The sequence below is a fragment of the Stegodyphus dumicola genome, chromosome 9 (assembly GCF_044657685.1).
Source record: "Stegodyphus dumicola isolate Sdum_Otavi_A_Nest chromosome 9, ASM4465768v1".
NCBI lineage: Eukaryota > Metazoa > Arthropoda > Arachnida > Araneae > Eresidae > Stegodyphus > Stegodyphus dumicola.
In genome coordinates this window covers 84,260,793-84,281,231 of record NC_140776.1, presented here as the reverse complement: position 1 = coordinate 84,281,231, position 20,439 = coordinate 84,260,793, and the positions used below count along the sequence as shown (strand labels likewise).

At 35.4% G+C, this 20,439-nt stretch overlaps 1 protein-coding gene across 2 annotated transcripts in view; it reads right to left on the bottom strand.

Moving 5' to 3' along the window:
* LOC118179475 (ubiquitin-conjugating enzyme E2 Q1) overlaps positions 1 to 20,439 on the bottom strand; it is a 92,969-nt gene that overhangs the window by 1,166 nt on the left and 71,364 nt on the right. The window lies entirely within an intron of this gene.

The following is a 20,439-nucleotide window of genomic DNA, read 5'->3' as shown; positions in this document are numbered from 1 at the left end:
GAAGAAAAGTAACCTATGTCTGATTGGCTGCCCTCAAAACCAACAGAATTTTATTCAAAATCTCATGCTGCATTTTTTGGCACAATTTTAAAATGATCTGAATGCATATTGCTGCATTCTACTTTAACCCTCTGAGCGTTATGACCGAGTTTATCCGGTCACCAGAAGTTTTGCTACTTGGCATATATTAGCTTACAATTTAAGATATTTTGCTTTCTTATACTTTCTTTAGTAATATAAATATCTTAATGAACGTAAGTTTATGAAAACACAGACTAAAATAAGTTATTATAAAAACTCAATTAATAAATGCTGTTTAAATACCTGTCTTCATGATGGATCTAAAATTCTGTACCGCTCAGAGGGTTAATAATGCTGTTGAAATACATATTGTTATGAAATGTAAAGGCGCGGTAAGATGGCTTCCCCGCAAAGCAGTTTTAGGGTTGCCATAAAATAGCAAGGATGGCAGGGTTGCCACATTTGGCAAGAAATCGCCCATTTGGCGACAAAATTGGCGATATACCATGGACGGTTGGAGAACCTTCTGGAACGAATTCTTACCGGTTTACCCCAGAATGTTACCGAACACAAGCCGAAAGCTATATAAACTCTGCTGGTCCGCAGTCAGTAAGTGTGTCTCCGAGAGTGTGCCTCGTCTAGCGAGCCGTGCGGAGTCGGTCGAGTTGACAGCCGGGCAACGAATGCCAACCTAAAATATAAATTGATTAAGTGCATCAAAGAGTCTCTTAGTGTATTGCGGTTAGTGCATCGTCGAGAGAGAGTGTTGAACTCCGGGAACGACTGAACCGAGAGTCAGGAGCTGTGCTCTGTGTGTCGTCAAGAGCATCGCGAGTTGTAGCGTGGAGTCTCGAAAGTAAATGGAGTTCTGAGAACGACCAAGCAGAGTCGGGTGCTTTGCAGGAAGCTGTCTCCACCGTGATAGCCTGACAACCTAAAGGCTGTGTCGCTGATCGTGTCAGCGTGTTTATAGTAGTTCATCGACGACTGTAAAACGTGTTTTGGGGCTGTCCTGACAATATTGTCTAAATAAAGTGTGTTTCGATACTTCATCAAGTGTCGTCGTTATTCACTCCAAATCTACAAACCCCATACAAACATGAAGGAAGAAAATAATGTAACAACTGGTGTCAGAAGTCAGAAAAAAAAAAAAAAATGCAACAATAGGCTTCATATGACACTCCTTTCAAAATTGTTTCCACTGTGGCTGGAGTGTTGCTTAGTTCAAAAGGCATTACATCAAACTTAAAACTTTTAGTCCTTGACTGGTAATAAATACAGTCTTCATCTGATCTACAGGATCTAGTTCCTTTGCCACTCTTCAAATCAGAATGGAAAATCGTTTGTTTCTTGCTAGTGTGATAGCTGTAGATTCTAGGCAAAGAGTAACTGTCTTTCTTTGTAATAGCATTTAGATATTTGCAGTGAGTAGAAAATCGTGCACAGCCCTTTTCTCTTATAAATTAAGGTGATGCAAAAAGACCAGATGAAGGCTCAATACTATTATTGTCCTACATCTCCTTCAGAAGTTGTTAACTTCCTCTTGTTTTGGCAAAAGGAAGGTACCAAGGAAATTGCTTAAAAGATGGATGGCTTTCAATGTTGTGTCACATTCATGCAACCAGTTTTACCAGAAAAAGTTGAAGAAACAACTGCTGTGTGATGGTTCATAATACACTCTTAGGAGGAGAAAAAAAAAAAAAAAAAAGGATGCACCAAGGAGTTATCCGAATGGGACGAAAATCGGTAAAAGTGATGTACATGTACAGAAAAACAAATTCTTGCAGTTTGAGAAAAATTGGATGATTCATTGAAGTGACAGAGCTTCACAAAGTGAAAAAGTCAGTAACACGTTTGTCCACCTCGGCCCTTATGCAAGCAGTTATTTGGCTTGGCATCGATTGATAGAGGTTGCGGATGTCCTCCTGATGGATATTGAACCAAATTCTATCCAAATGGCGCGTTAAATCGTTGACATCCTGAGCTGGTTGGAGGTCCCTGCCCATAATGCTCCAAACGTACTCAATAGGAGAGAGATCCGGCAACCTTGCTGGCCGAGGTATGTTTGGCAAGCACTAAGGCAAGCAGTAGAAACATGTGTAGTGTGGGAGCGGGCATTATCTTGCTGAAATATAAGCCCAGGGTGGCGTGACATGAAGGGCAACATGATGGGCTTTAGAACTTTGTCGATGTACCACTGTGCTGTAAGGTTGCGACAAATGACAACCAAAGGGGTCTTACTATGAAATGAAATGGCATCCCAGACCATCACTCCTGATTGTCGGCCTGTCTGCTGGAAGGCAGTCAGGTTGGTATCACACCGCTGTCCGGGGCATCTCCAGACTTGCCTTTGCTGGTCATCGGGGCTCAGTTCAAAGCAGGACTCATCACTGAAGACTATTCTACTCTAATCAGTGACATTCCAGTGTGAATGAGCCGACACCACTGCAAACAGATTTGATGCTGTACAGAGGTCAATGGTAGTCGGTGCAAGGGGCGCTGTTACCTCAGCCCCCTTTCTGTGAGCTGTCTATGAATGGTCCTTGCAGTCACTGAAGCACTAGTTGCATGTACAATCGATGATAATGATGCATCTGGGGCTTTGAGTGCCGCTCTGACGATTGCTCTGTTTTCATGTTCTGTCATTTCTCGAGGCCTACTGTTTCCTTCTTGACGCTGTGTGCAGCCATATTTCACCCATTTCTGCCAACATCGCCTAATAGTGACATCGCTCCTGCTCAAATGTCAAGCTACTCGCCGATAAAACCAACTGGCGTCTTTGAGCCAACTACATGACCTCTCTCAAATTCTGACATCTGCACATATCGTCCGTGCACCTGTATGCGAGGCATAGTTACTGTCTACCAGAGTACACGGAATGAAATTCGTGAAGAATTTATGACCAGGAATCGTAATTTCTCCTCTTAAATATCCTGCCAGTTGCGCAGATCAGATGCGCTGTAGCGACAATCATTCATTCATTGGCAGCCAAAATGTAAAATTTCGCATTTTCCGTCAAAACCTGTATGCATATCAGTTTTGTCTAATTTGCTTTATATCTGCTCGGTGCGTCGTTTTTTTTTTTTTTTTTTTTTTTTTTTTTTTTTTTTTTTGTCTAAGAGTGTAGAATGAATGCATACAGAACCAATGATAGCTTGATAAAATTAATTTTAACAAAAGAAACACTTTACAGTTCTGGATCTTTCCACAAAAAGATTCATACAGCTTTTTGCAGTATCATAATTAGCATTTGCAGTAATCAATAACAATCAGTAGTTACACTTCAGACTACTAAGAACGTTAAACACAATGCAATACAAAGTGCATCTAAAGGGCTGTTCACACTGGGGTTTATTTGAGCTATCGCAGACATCTAACACTACCGATGCTGCTTCACAATCAGTTTACCTTTATAGCAGAGAGAGTTGAAAAATCTAAATATAGATATAATGGAGCTACTCGACATATAGAACCGACTCCGCTAGCACAGATGAATCGCCCTTAAAAGGGCAAGCTCTCAGATCTCAATACTCAGAATTCAGCTCGGAATTAACAATAATAAAACTGATGCTGCCTCTGGTCTTAGATAGTTTCCCCACTACTACCGAGAAATCTCTCGTGCTCCTTCTCGAAAATACTGGAAGGCATATGAGGGCCAGATATAGTTGCAGTTAGTTACATAAACATTTATTCAATAACAATACCAATTACAATTATACAAAATGTCATTAAAGCGAAAGTGATCAGGACCACTGAACAGTATCCAAAAGAGGACTTTGTAGAAGCTGGTTCATCAGATGAAGACAAACAGTAATGGAGGCTCTGGAGGATTTGTGACAACTCGAGGTGATATTACTTATTAACACAAAATTCGCACTGGAGTCATAGACTCACTTGCAAGCTTCTGGCAACAGCGAAGACACTTGACATGTATAGATCCCTTCCCATTTCTGAGCAAGCAAAAGGAATCGTTGTCTTCTGTGACCGAAAGGCAGCTCTACAGGCAATCCTGGATTTGAAGCTCCCAGATCACCAACGGAATCCACTTTTGCCTAAACGAGTTTCAACAGATAAATAATGTCTGCATTCTTCAATGGTTGCCAGCACACTTCAACATCACAGGTAATGAGAATGCAGATACACTGGGAAAAGAGGCTCAATATCTCAACAGTAATAATAATGTAAATGTCCCCCTTTCAGATGCAAATGCCATGGCCAAATACAGATTCAAGGAACTTTCAATGGTGGTGTGGCTATAGCGAACGTGGTCAGAGTAGACACATCTTTTTCTCAGAACAGATAAAGGGTGCAGATAAATAAGTAAATAAATACTTTAAAAAATCAGAAATATAATTTAAAACAGTATTTTACACGGCAAATCTCTTTTAAGTGGGACAACTTTTTTTTACTGAAGTTTTCTGTTTTTGCACTCGATTATCAAATTACAAGGATAAATACATTTTTGCCAATCAAATTTAACTATTTATATTTAAATTGTTACGATATTATAGTGCAAATGCATTTTAAACATAGCAAAATGTAATAAAAATAAAAACCTTTAGAGAAATATTTAAAAATTAATAGTAACAGCATAATGAAGGGTATGAACAAATTTTAGGGATTTGTGTGGGAGTCAAATAAATATTAGAACAGGTGCAGTTGCCATAAAATTAATTAGTTTCATTAATGTAAGTAAAAATAAATACTAGAAGTAAAATATACAAAACAGATACAAGTAAATAAAAGAAAAACAAATACAAGTTAATAAATACTAACTAACTTTTATTATAAAGGCATAAATATCATTTACCATTGAATTTTGTCCAACCTAGTTACTAAACTTTATATATTTTAGAGATTTTTCTAAATTGTTTGATGTTTCGAATTCTTTCATCCAATTTTGCATATGCTTTTTTTCCTTTTTATTGCAGGGTCGCCTAATTCTCCGGCTTTCAAATTAAAGACACTTTTTGTGTTTCTTCTTTTAGTATTTTAACTAATTAGTGCACATTAGGCTGGTTTCTGACAGTGATTGCATTTAATTTGGAATAGCACCCTTTAACAGAATTATTTGTCCTATGACACTGTCCATATACGTTCCATACTTTAAGGGGCATATTTGGGTTGTTCATGCACTGCTCGACAAAATAATCCATGAATGTGGTAAGTTTGTCAATGCTAAAAGCTTTTCCCCATACAAAGCTCTAAGCATCATGTTTTCTATTGGAAAGTAAGCTAATGCAGAAATCATTCTACATACATTTCTTATATCTTTGTTCTCTTTATATTCCTTTACTAGACCCATTTCTTGTATCTTACGCCACAAACATTGATTAAAATGAAAGTCACAACCGGAAATAGTCAAACTGGGAAATTCCAACATACAGCTATTGATGGCTGCGGCTTCAAAATCCAATTTTGTAATGTCCGGCTTCTGTTTAGGACACCCAATGTTTCATTTCCAGAAACAATGCACTGGAAGTAAGTTGTTTGTCTCTTATCAGGCAGAAATGCAAAAAGTGCTGGATAAATGTTGGTCTCAGTTGATGTACTCCTTAAGTCGGCGTGTATTGCATACTTGCCAGCCTTACCTTACACATAAAAAACATTTTTATTATTTGCATCATTTAACCACTTGCGCTATGACTAAAATTCACGGTTGCGGTGTTGTGTGCTACAATATAACAAGCGGTAAAGTGTCTCATTTACGCCGCTCCGCATCTGCGAGTACAATCCAGATCTGTAACTCAAGAAATAAACAATCTCGTTGTTAGGCGGCGTGTGCACCATGTTATTTTCATTTTTGCGATAAATGCCTATCGACATGGTGTTCACATCACTCGCGGTTTGATACAAAAGCATCTCGACGTGTGTGGCAGGTCTTTTTAGCACAAGTGGTTAAGAAAACAAAAACAAACAAAAAAAAAAAAAAAAAAAAAAAGACCCTTTAATCATTTAATCAGTTTTTGTACATATGTTATGAACAGTGGCAGATTTTGCTTTTGTTAAGAAAGAAACTTCATAATTTTGTTCATAGCAATTGCCACGTAGGAATGTTTTCGCTAATAAAAATTTTTCTAATGTGTCATCACTAACATTAGATCTAAATTTAGTCCTCGTTTTTGGAACAAAACTGAAAATCCTCTCACACTCTGCATTACTATGGAGAACTGTCAAGATGGGCAACATAATTCAAGACAGTTCACTATATTTTAAAATTCCATCAGCACCTTTCAGTTTTCCAATTAAACTCCAGTGGATGTCAATCCTAGATGATTTTATAACTTCATCCAAGTTTTCTAATTGTAAACTGCAAAATTGCGACTGCAATATTTATCAGTGGCAACATCAATATCATCATCTTTCACAACTAAATGAAGTAACGCAGGAAATCTGTTCAAAAAGTACCTTATATCAGAAAAAAATGCATTTGCTAGAGCAGAAACATCAGCAACTTTAGCATGCAAAATCACTTCATCATTGACTGGAAATTTATGTGGTATATAATCACATGCTCAACAGAAGTAACTTCTAAGATGAAGATAAAACTTATTTTTGTCTTCTTCTCAAAGTTCTTCCACTACTTTTGTAGTTGCAGCTCCTATTACCAAATCATCTTTATTCTGATTTTCTATTTCACCATAAATCACACCATATATAGAATTACAAGGCAAAACACAGACTGGTTTTACAAACTTTGATAAAAATGTCTTAAAACACATCATAAGTCCTTGATTGCAAAACATGAATTTATGAAATTCTGCTTTGTAGAACCGTGTTAAAAACATCGAAAGATGTCAAAATGAATTGTAAAAAAAATCTGATGTGTACACCACATGACTTCCTTGTACGGAATATTAAATTATATGCTTTTTTTTTTCATTTCATTTAAACTTATGGGACTGAATTAAATCTACTTTGTTGACAGCGCATAAACCACAGTAGAATAAATGCAGTCTTTAAAATTCACTATATTTGTTTAGCATAGCCACACTCTGGTGCTAGGTTCACTTAATATTTCGTTCATATTATAACTCAGAATGCACAAAATTTACATCATTTGAAAAATTATCTAACTGTTACCACATGTTCTGTTCAAATACTATAATAAAGCTAGAACGAATATAAAAGAAATTAAGCAAACAAACAAAAAAAGAAACAGTTTTTCACAGACAATTGAGTATTTCTCATTCAATTAATTCAGTTCTCACTTTGCGACAAGGCAAAAATACATAAAAAAAAAATATCTGTATTAAAAATTGTGAAGTAAATCTTAAACACTTATTTCATCGAAAAAAATTCCAGAAAGGATCAGGCATGATTTAATTCACAATAATAAATGAATGTGTTATCTTTGTTGTTGCGAAGCTTAGTCTCTCTAGATAGGCAACAAATCTACTATTCTGCTGTTTCAAATGTAAACAAATATGTCCGCCATGTTATTTAAAACTTAACCGCACTTAAACAGCTTTTAAATTGCTGATAATTGTAAAAATATTGCTTCCAGATTTACGAAAGGCATAAAAACTTTAACTGGAAGATAAAAACAACATAATTCAATCATTTTTAAAGCAAAAAATGTACAATTTACAAACGTATAAAAGTAAAGAAACTGCGATCACTGAGCCGAGTAACAGAGTGAATATATATATACGAGGGCTATCCAGAAAGTAGATTACGTTTTGGAATAAAAAAATAAACAAAGTATATGAAACAAATTTTATTATATACAGATGAAAGCCACACTCAAATACTACTTTTCTACATAGTCACCATACAAATTAAGGCATTTATCGTAGCGATGTACGAGCTTGGAAATTCCTTCGTCGAAAAATTCGGCCGCCTGCGCCTTCAACCACTTCGTTACCTCTTCTTGTTTTTCGCTGATGATTTCGTGCAACAAACTTCGCGAAATTTGTGGAAAACTCAAAGAAAGTTCCGTTATTGTGAAATTTCGATTTTCACGGACTTTAGCATCGACTTTTTCGAGAAGTTCGGCGGTCACTATGCTTGGTCTCCCACTTCGATCTTCGTCGTGAACATTGGTTCGGCCATTTTGAAATCTTATGACCCACTGACGCACTCCACCTTCAGTGATAATGTTGTCCCCATACACTTCACGAAGCTGCCGATAGATTTCTATCGGTTTACAGTTTTTTGCAGTCAGAAACCTTATTACTGAGCGCACCTCGCGGGATTTTCAATTAACGCAGACATTTCAAACCGTCACAGTATCTGAACGGAGCACAGCACGAACCTCTCACTAGCACGGCTAGATGCAGACTGAGCTGCGCAACGCTCTGACCCCAAGATGGCCGCGCTAGCCCCGCCTCTAGCGGACACAGACGGAAACGTAATCTACTTCCTGGATGGCCCTCGTATAAATATATTTACATATGTTTGGTGTGGGCGATTGCAACCAAAATACGAGGTGCACATCTACATGTTATAGCAGTCCTATATACAAAATTTCAACGTTCTGAGGCTACTCGTTTTTGAGTTATGCGAGATACGTACGTACGTTCATACAGATGACATGAATAATTCTCTTCAGAATTCATTTTAAAGCAGTTTTATAATTTTTTTTGGAGGAAAAGAGTCTTTTATTCTGTCCTTACGCACAGATGTCATGTAAAAACATTGTTAAATTAAATTTCAATAGCGGTGAAAATGGATATTTTCGTTGAAATATGCTGCCTGAAACTTTTCGCGATTACAATACTTCTTTTTTACTTCGTACAAGGAAGTAAAAAAGCAAAAAGCTTTGTTAAGGTCCGAAGAAAAAAAAACATAAATATTTGTTCTTCACAAGATAAACCTAACAACAGTAATTGGAAACTGTTTCGTGTGTTGAGCATTTTTTTTATTTTGAGAAAAATTTATATCAGTTTTACGCTTATATTTTGCAGTATTATTTTGAGAACTGCCAGTTTAATTGCTTGAATGGTTCAGAAATTACTTTATTTTTCTCACCTATTTTTAACAATGGAAGTAGTAACTACATCTCCATTTACTTTAGGTATTTTATAACTTTCAGTAGAGTCTTATAGTAACTCTCGAAGCATATACTTCTTCTTTAAAAAATGCAAGAAGTGGGTTCCATTGATCGAGGATTCTAGAGAAGCATTTCTTTAAAGACAGCCAGCATGTACACACACGTTTCAAAATTTTTCTCATTTCAGCATTATGCAGCTGTTGGAACTGTTTCAATTTTTCCTTCGTTTTAGAACTCCTTTCAAGATAATATCAATAATAAATATCAGCAATGTGTTCATTTAAATTTATTCATAAAGAAGCTGCCCCTTTTTCAGCTGCTAAATTTAACAAATGACAGGTGCAGGAGTGTTTGTGGGATCCCAAAAAATCCTGAAACTTTTACAGACATACTACTGACATTTTGAAGTTTCGAGAAGGGGGGATAGAAATGAAAAATTACAATTATGAAGTATTGAATGACCTAATTATAAAAGTTCAATGAATTACTTTTTTTGCAAAATTAATAACCATAAATTTTCAAACATATAAACTACTACATTTTATGTAAATATTTTAAATTACCTGAATTAATTCTTTAAAACAAAATTATCTAATTTCTGCTGCTTTTTTTTATTTTCTGATGTTTGTGGGCTTGTCTTTCTTTTGTGGTAAACTTCATAATTGCAGGAAGGTTGACTTTTATTTTCCTCATTTACAGTTGAAGAAATTTCCTCGAGAACTGCACATGCAGAGGTAGAAGCAGTTTGCTTTTCTGCTACTGTAGAAGGTTTTTCAGAGATTTTTATAGGTTACTCATCTGAAATACATGTTTTTAAGTCCTCTTGATATGTTTTCCAACTTCTGTTCATATTCAGTAAGAGATCTTTGTGAATTGGATCAGTCACTGTATTTTTTTAGCCATATTTTTCACATGAGGTTTCTTTAGAAGCCATTAAATCATATTTAATAGTCTGCACTGCATCTAGGAAATCAATCTTAAGAGAGTAGTCTATAGTCAGTGACAAGTGTATCCATTAAGTTGAATGCACTTTCCACTAATGGGCCATGGAAGCAGCTAAGGCAGGCTTTGACCAATTTAGCCAATGTAGGATACTTATAATCATTTGTGAAATCATCTTTTAAATTAAAAACTTTAGACCAATATTTATCAATTGTACACTTGACTTGATTTCCACTTTCATCAGATGTGTAGAGCATTTCTTTGGTGATATCAATATCACTCTGGTATAACCTTATTTCAGCTTCTACTTTTGACTTTTCATTATCTCTAAAAATATGGGACATAAAAGATGATAATTTTTCAAAAAGCTAATATTGTACTGGTTTTACCTCTTAGCTCTGGATCTAATGCTGTAAAACTAATTAGATATGAATTTTTAAGGGGTAATTTCTGTTTCATATGCTGTGCTGTATTAGTATAAGCTTTCATCAGAGAAATTTGGAATTCTTTTGCTATTGGATGATTTTTTGATAATTTCTTCAGGAGAGTGGAAGCTTCTGCACCAGTAAATATTACTTTGCTAGGCAGATGGAATTCTGGATTTGTGACATCAACCTTTAATAAATCATTATAAGATGTGCACTCTTTATTTTCTGGCTTCATAAAAAAAGAGAAAAATTTTGCCATCAATTTATAAATACTGGAATGTATTAAATGCATTGGTTTTTTTGTTTCAAATAATTTAATATATGTGTTGAACTCTGGTAATACTGCTGAATATAATGCCATATGCAATGAAGTTTTTTTTGCATAACAAATAACCCATTTAGTATTCTTTTTTTCCAAGCTAAAGCATCCTTTGTGAGTTGTTGGGAATGAAAGCAAGAATACACCCCTTCAACAATTTTTTTCTGAGCTGCAGAAATATTTCTTTTATTGTATACAGTTTCAACATAAGAAAAATAATTCCCTTTATCAGTTTTATGCAAGTAGTGAAAATAAAATGCAATAAGAGCATCCCACAGATCTTTAATTCTTTCTAAAACACATACAATGTACACCCACCTATGGTCTGGTCTCTTCAAGAGCTTAAGTTTTTTAATGGCAAGGGATTCACAGATTTTGAAAAAATTTTCTCTTTTACTGCAGCTTTTCATATCAAAATAGATGTCATCAAACAAATCTTCTAAGTTAAGACATCTTCTAAGTTTTGTTCGGCGTGTTATTGTGTCTTAATTATAGAAGCCCCAAACAGGCTTACATTTTGCTTTCTTTTTTGCACGTGGTGTGGCCGCGATTTTGTGATTGTAGGAGTTTCGGTGAGTAAATTTTTGCAATTTTCAAGTTATGTTTATGTTTTGTACATTTGGATATTGTGCTTTGCCTGTCTGATTTCATGCATTTTGCTTACAAACGTTTTGTTTTCTATTCATTTCAGTGAGGGATTTTTCTACTGTTTTGTGTGTACTTTATTATTGCTCAGTTAATTTAGTTTGATTTTCTGCATTCTTTATCATGCCTTCATCCGTTAATTGTTTCACTAAATTACGTCTGAAACGGCAAAAGTTCCTGAATCATCTTGACTTTTTACTTAAATGTAAATGTAAAAAATTGATCCCCAATTTTATTCAAATCAAATCTAATCAAAAACCTTCGAGTCGCGTTTCAAGAATTCTGTTAAATTGCAAGCTTGCCTTACTTCGGTCCGTGATAAGGGATACACGTCAACAATTCTCCAAAATTGAACATGAACTCTATAAGCTTCATCTGGAACTCGCTAAATCATATCCAAAATTCACTGCCCTTGAACAAAAGTCTTGGTCTAGAACGGAGAATGCAGTTAACCGTCATAAAAACACCCTTGCAGTTAAATTCGAAAAACTTCCTTTACAGTCTTCCAGTTCAAGTAGTTCAAAAAATCTTCCCATTGTAAACATCAAGCCAATAGTTAATATTTCTAATGTTAGTCTTTCAGAAGAACAAGAGAGAATTCTAAAATATAATTTTAACTTCTCACAAACCTGTAAACCCTCGATTCCAAAGATTTTGGCTCCTATCGAAAAGGCTTTCAAGTTCAGTAAAGTTTCAGATTCACAGAAAGAAATGATTAGGCATCTTATCGCTCATAATGTGAAATTCAATAATAAACCTTTGAAATCAAATCTAACTGCGAGAGAAAGAGCTACAATTCGCGAAATTCATTCTAACCCGGATATTATCATTTCAAAGGCCGACAAAGGTGGCCAGATAGTCGTCATGGATAAGAACACTTACATCAATGGTGTCACTAAACTCTTAAACGAAGGACCATATAATCCGATCCCTAAAGATCCTTCACCTTCGGACTTATCCAAAATAAAAACTGCGATCAAATCTTCGCAAATCATTTCAAGCAACTTAAAACATTCGCTTATCCCATCTGTTGCGAATTGTGCCAGATTATATGCTCTTCCCAAAATTCATAAAAGTGGTATTCCTTTCCGCCCTATTGTATCAAATTTAGGTACTGCCTCGTATCCATTAGCTAAATATTTAGTTTCTAGATTTTCCACTCTATTAGACAATAACATTTACACCATAAAAAATTCAATAGAGTTTGTAAAAAAGGTTAAAAACATTTCTCCTAGTAATTTACTCATGGTTTCTTTTGATGTAAAATCATTATTCACCAATGTCCCAGTGGAGGGTGCATCTAGAAAAAAGACTTCGCGAATTTCAATTCTCTTGCTTCGAAATTGATGAGCTAATTTCTCTCACTCAACTCTGTTTGAAACAAACACATTTTGTTTTCCAAAATAAATATTACAAGCAAACTGAGGGATTAGCCATGGGAAGCCCCCTCAGTCCCATCCTGGCTGATATCTACATGCATTATTATGAATCAAAATTGTTTGAAACTTTAAACTTCCCGGCATGGTTCCGCTACGTAGACGATACTTTTACCCTGTTTGAAGGTAATAAAGATGATTTAAATAAAGTTCTTTCAACAATGAATTCTATTGATCCTGCTATTCAGTTCACTTTTGAACTTGAGACTTGCAATTCTCTTCCGTTTCTCGACATTCTGGTCACACGTAACACATCCAACTTCAGTACTACAGTTTACCGTAAACCTTCATCGGTTTGCCTTCCACCACACTTTAAATCATGTCATCCGACTAAACAAAAGTTAGCTTCATTTTATTCCTATGTTTTCCGTGCTCTTCAAGTTTGCTCCTCCAAACTAGCCCTTGATGAAGAACTAAATTATTTAAAAGCAATAGCTATTGACAGGGGCTTTTCACCCAATATTATTAATCAAGCAATTAAAAAATTCTCATCTCAACACACTAAAAGCCACACTCTTATTTTAGGAGATTATAAAAATTCTGTTGTCATTCCCTTCTTTCCATCAATTAGCTATAAAATTGCACATATTTTGCAGAAATTTAACTTTCGGGTTGTTTATTCTCCCATCAATAAAATTCCAACTTCTATACTCAAGGACCCCATTCCGGATATGAATTCCTGGGGTATTTATAGGATTCCTTGCCAGTGTGGTTTAATTTACATTGGCCAAACTAAGAGAGCCTTAAAATTTCGTGTCAAAGAACATGAGGCATATGTTAGAAAAAAGGAAACACAGAAGTCTTCTGTTGCTCAACATTGTTGGTCCGAAAATCACACTTTCAATTTTTCTGCTGCCAAAATTATTCAAAAAACATCTTCCATTGGAGAACTGGATTTTCTAGAGGCATTTCACATTCATAAAAATCTTTCTGTTCTAGTTAACGATCCTAATTCCAATCCAAATTTGCCTTCGGCTTTTAGAGAAATTATGTTTTAGTTCTGGTTTCGCCAACAGATGGCGCCACTTGCTTATTCTTGTCCAGGCTTTCTTATCTTATCTAAACATTATTTCCTATCTTGTTCATTTGCGGTTTTGCAGCTGAAGATGATGGTTCGGTAAAACCATCGAAACTAGTCCTGTGAAAATTTTGTAGGTATAACACTGATTTTTGTTGTTTGACTTCTGAATTTGTTGTTTGACTTCTGAAATCTTCTAAGTATCTATCAAAACATGAAGCAAATTTTTTTGCACAGTTATTAGCTGTGTGACATGTGTCACCATCAATATCTAATAAGTGAGGTGCTTTGTTTGATCGTAGTCTAGTTTCAACACCCTGTTTTTTTTCCACGCATGGTGTTACATGAGTCCATTAATACACTAATTAAGTTTGCCCATGGAATATTATTATCTTCAATAGTATTAACAACTGCTTTAAAAACAGCTTCTGAATTGCAAGATTCCATCTTTAGAGATGCAAAATGATGAACTACAACTTCATTTTGATTGTTGTCATAAAACTGCACCAATATTGCCAGTATACTTTCTTGAGCATTGCTAGTACTTTCATCCAAATTTAGAGAAAATGGAGTCTCCTTTAAAGTTTTAATGATATTTTCCTTAATAGTTTTTGCGAGCCCAAATTTCATCTTATAACATGTAAGAGTCCTGGACATTTCCAACGAGTTTAGTGCCGTCTGATCGCGGCTTAACTGTTTGCAGAGTTCAATTAAATTAGGAGCTACATTGAAAGAAAGAGAATTCTCGGCGATAAACGAAGTTATTAATAACTCTTGGTGTGTTAAATATTTGCATAATCGCCTGCAGTAACGGCAACCGCCGTCAATAAAAGGAGGTGCTTTTCTTAGTGGCACCGCATTTCATTTTAGTTCGAGCCAGAATAGACCTGCCCGGGTGAGAAGCCAGGGAATGAGAGATTCCGGTTCCTGTCTTGTTCCGGTTTCAGTCATGTTCCAGATCCAGTCCTGTTCCCGTCTTGTTCCGGTTCCAGTCCTGATCCAGTTCCAGTCCGGCCGTTTAAGTCCAAAACACGTAGGAGCTGAAGTCTGAATCCAGCGAATGGAGATATATGCCGAAAGGGCTATATGGATTTTGTCTTTTAAAAGAAAGTGTTCTTCACCATGCTGGCATAGCTGTTACTTTAAAGCATTTTGAATATTTCCACCTAAGATGTTAAGTTTTCGTTTATGATGTTAAGTTTTCATCATTGTTGAAGTTCCAGGTAAATAAACCTTTAAGTTTTAGACAAGGTTTTTGTGTTCTTCAGAAAATTTTAGATTCGAAGCCAGATATATGACATAGGATTTAACGGAAAAATCAACAGCATTCTTTTCTTGTCACTATATCCAATGGCCGAGCATCAGTCTCCAGTAAGTCATCAGTATTTTTTGAATTAGCATAATTACTTAAAGTCATTGAATGTCTAATGCACTTTGAATATTTTATGTGCGTCACAGTTTTAGAATGATATGTGAAAGCGTTGAATCTTCCCCACCATACTTCAGCAGTGAGTTACAAAAAGCACAATATGCTTGTCCAGCAACATTTATTTTCTTGCACCATGTGCCGATGGTATCCCCATTACCATCTCTCCGTTCAATCCAATTCCACCTAAATGCATTCCGGACACCTTCTTCTAATTGTATAATATCACTATTTATATCGAGAAATTTCATAGTGAAATTCTTTTGCGTACATAAATGAAAAAATATTTCAATAAACGAAAGAAAAATTTACACGTGCATCAATAAATGAAATGAAAAATTTACACGTTCATCAATAAATGAAATGAAAATTTTACACAGTGGAGAAAAAAAATTTGAGAAGCGATCAATGACAAATAGCTAATACGGCGAAAAATCCCCCTTCTCAACTTATTGGCGCGACGCCAGGAGAGATAAGACCTTTGAACCCAGAGTCACGTGATCGCACATCTGGTCGAACGAAGTCTCTCCCTTTTTTTTTCTGCCGCGCCTACTTGCCGAAAAGAATGCAGAAGAGAATGTCCGAGAACCGGGGGAATGAGTCATAACTCGCAATAAAGAAAGAACAAAAAAGAAGTTTTTCTCCCCTTTTCACGCATTATCACTGCCTTTGGAGAAAGAAAGGAAAAGTTTTCACCACACACACTGACCTTGCGTTTTCTGCTTTCAAAGCAAACAAAATTACCCAGATCAAAATAAATAATTCATTATTATTCCTAAATCCTTTTGAACGACGATCCCCGGAATTTCCGGGTATCGAAGTTCAAAATCCCCAGAATTCCGGGGTTTCCCCGGAGCACAAACACCCCTGCAGGTGCACCTCATAATCTGCAAATATGAAATTTTCTTCCTAAGATGCCTGCAACACCAGTCTTCAAGCCTACCATTACTGGTGCATTATTGGCACCAAGGGCTAAGCAATAATCCAGAGGGACTGCATTTTCTTTTAGTTTTAATAATTATGTAAAAAAGGTTAGCTTTAAATATGTTCTTGGCCCATAGATGGCGCCACTGTTTTTATATTCTTCTATAACTGTGCACTCCAATAAAACTTCACTTGTGTTCCAAACTCCCAACAGGTATGTTGTGTATTATTTATTCTCATGCATGCAAGTAACCACTCTCTGCTATATTGAGTTTCTAATAGGTTATGGGCCCAGGCCAGATTAAGAAATGAGGATAAATAATCTAGTGTCTAGTTAAGTTAGTTTGTTTATTTAATTCTATTTGTAAATTTTTAGAATTACTTTAACCAGAATTGACCACATGGTTATGTTAGGGTTAGCCATAGCACATGGTTGCAAAAGCTTAACTAGTACAAATATTTTTGACTGTTAATTATTTGGGCAAATGTTTCTTTGAGAATAAAATTAATTCAATAGAAAATTTATTTGAATTTATCTCAAATTATAATTTTTTTTTTTTTTTTTTTTTTTGACTTTTGCAGGTATGACCCCTTACGAAAAATGGTATGGGGATAAGCCAAATTTAGAATACTTGAGAGTATTTGGATGTCGTGCATTTGCTCACATTCCAAAGCAAAAACGTAAAAAGTGGGATATAAAAGCAAAGGAATTAATGCTTGTTGGGTACTGTCAGGATAGAAAAGGCTATCGATTAATAGATCCCAAAACTTATGAAATAATAAATGCACGAGATGTACAATTTTTGGAAAATGAAATGTACTACAAAAAGGCAAGTAATATGCCAAAATTCTATGATGAATCCTCATTCAGTGGGAGCGTGATTACGACATTTTCAGATACTGAGAATGCAATAGCTGATGATCAGAACGGTGAATTGGAAGGGATGGTTAATGATAATACTCAGTCTGATCATGAATTAGTTAATGCTAGTGTTAAATCTAATCACGATGAACATAATACTGCTCAAAATGATAGCCATGATAACAGTAGTGTAGTTGATGAGCTACCTACATTGACTAGAAACAGAAAACTTAGATTCCCAAATAGTTATACGGACTATGACACAGACGGGATGCCAGAAATGCCAAATTTAGATCGAATGTGCTTTGTTAAAGCTATGGCAGCAGCAACAAATGGTGTGTATTCTGAACCGAAAACCATTGATGAAGCATTAAGGGGCAATGATGCAAACCATTGGAAGGATTCTATATGGGAGACTATATTAGGCCATATTAAAAACAAAACATGGGAAATAACAGATAAACCTTATGATAAGAACATTGTAGATTGTAAATGGGTTTTCAAAATTAAATGTAATTCAGTAGGCAAGATTGAAAGATATAAAACACGTTTAGTTGCTAAGGGCTATTCTCAGATTGAGGGAATAGATTATACTGAAACATTTGCACCAGTTGTCCGATACGTAACATTAAGAGTTTTATTAGCTTATGCAGCTATATATGATTGGGAAATTGACCAAATGGATGCTGTAATGGCTTTTGTACAGGGAACTCTAAATGAAGGCATTTATATGAAAATTCCAGACGGTTTCAGTGAATTTTACAAGCAAAACTTAAAGGGAAACGTCCTAAAATTAAACAAAGCATTAGATGGTTTAAAGCAGAGTGGTAGACTATGGTACCAACTGTTAGAAAAGGGTTTAATAGAAATGGGACTGAGGCAAAGTTCTTTTGATAGTTGTGTCTATATTAAAATAAATGAAAATAAAGATCTTGTTATTGTTACTATTTATGTTGATGACTTACTCATTTTTAGTAATAACATAGAACTTAAAAATTGGGTAAAACAACAACTTAAAGAAAAATTTGAAATGAAAGACTTGGGACCAGCAAATTATTGCTTAGGAATTAAAATTGAACGAGATAGAACTAAAGGGTCCATTAGCCTTAGTCAAACTCAGTATGTAGAGAGTATGCTTTGCAAATATAATATGCATGAATCTCATGGTGTAAAAACACCATTAGACCAAAATCAAGTGTTATCTAAACTGCAGATACCAACTAGTAAGGAACAAAAGCTACCTGTTCCTTACCAGGCTGCCATTGGGAGTCTTCTTTATGCAGCTCAAGCAACACGGCCAGATATAACTTATGCTGTGAATTTCCTTAGCCAGTTCTCCAATAATCCGGCAAGGGTTCACTGGAATGCTGTCAAGCGCATCATGCGGTATCTTCGAGCCACTACAGATGCTACATTGTCTTTTTCAAAGGACCATAGTGCTGATGTCCTTGGTTACAGCGACTCAAACTATGGAGGTGATGCTGGGGATCGACGATCAACCACTGGATATGTTTTCCTCATCGGAGGTGGTGCAGTGTCATGGTGTAGTAAGCGTCAACCAAAAAAATGATGGGTTTAAAATGAAGACCAATGTAATTTAATGTTTTATTATATGTATGTGTGCTGATGTAATTTCTCATTGTATTTAATTAGGATGATATTTAAACCTAAAGTGGGAGTGTAAAAAAGGTTAGCTTTAAATATGTTCTTGGCCCATAGATGGCGCCACTGTTTTTATATTCTTCTATTACTGTGCACTCCAATAAAACTTCACTTGTGTTCCAAACTCCCAACAGGTATGTTGTGTATTATTTATTCTCATGCATGCAAGTAACCACTCTCTGCTATATTGAGTTTCTAATAAATTAGCGGTGCTATATTAACCCTTTAACTGCTTAAGACGTGTTTAAATGTTTTTGGAATTTCTTTAAAAATGCTTAAGACGTCTTTACACGAATTTCAAATCGCACGAAAAATGCTTAAGACGTGTATACACAAAGCCCAAATTTCGTGAAGATTGCTTAAGATGTGTTTAGACGACGCGATCTGGTCTTCCTTCCCCTACCTTTCTGCAGGTGGCTGTCAGTTGACACAAAGGTCTTAATAGGGTGTGAAGTCTCTTTGAAAAGAGCACTTTACGAAAAAGTCCTTAGAGTGAAGTATCATTGTCAGACAGCTGGTACGTATTATCTGTGTGTCGACTAAAAGTTTGCGAAAGAAGATAAATCGTTTTACAACTGTTTGCCTTGTGGTACTTTATACAAATGAAAGTCAAACAGGATCCGACGTTGTTATAGTACATTGCCGAATTTTAGTAGAAACAAGGAAAAATAAGAATTGTAACGGAGGACGCCTTTATGCCTGTATGTTATAGAATCAAATATTTTATTTTTGGATTGAAAAATGATTACAATTTCTGATTCGTCAGGAAAAAATATAAAATGTTGCAACCAGCTTGCTTGTTTGCTCTCGTATTTCAAATGCACGTTTTTATAATGTTATATTCTTCTTTTTACATTCTTAAATGTTAAAACTGTGCTTTCAGCATGCCTGAGTTTTGTACTCATATGTGTGGCTCTGAGCTCCGTAGAAATGGCGAACTGACATATAAAAATTATATGAATGTTGAAAGGAAGATATTCTACTCGAAACTTCAACTAAATGGAATAAATGAATACGTCGAAGGAATTTCTAGAAATATCAGTTTTAAAAATTTTTTTATTAAGATTTTAAATCCAAAATGTTTTAAATTCTAAAGAAAAAAATATGTATTCCTTGAAATATTTTTGGAAAGAAATCTATCGATATAAAATCTCTTAAAATTAATGGAGTGTAAATTAATTAAAACAGTTAGTGTACGGAAGGGTTAGATATACTCTGCACAAAAAATTACAGTCAGAAGATCAATTATTTAATGAATTAATTTAATTACATTAAAAGAATTTAAAATAAATTAACATCTGTCCAAATGTCAATGCTAACAGCAATAGCACGAATGAAAGTTATTCTTTAAATTCCGAACTTAATTCATCCGTTGGTACGCAATGATTGTGTCTTTGCGATAACTTTTCTTATAGATACTACAAAAGGCCACCAACGAAGTAGCGGTAAAATCGTTGAATACTAATAGTTTGAAGCGGGTTCAAATCCTGACAAATAGATTGCCTGCATAAAAGTTTTCGCGAATTTTTGCTGCCCATGTTTAATGTGAATATGAGCCAATTTCAGTTAGCTTTTCATGATGACGTGCTTGACTACGAGTCCTCGCTCGGGTTGTGTTTGGTTTGGCTTGTTAGATTATTAAGCACGTGAAGGCGATCTGTCTAAGGGGAGGTATGCTTTTGTGATAGATTTTCTAAGGGAAACAGTCTCGCACTACAAAAAGTTAAAACCATAAAAACGCCCATGCAATCAGCTTGTTCA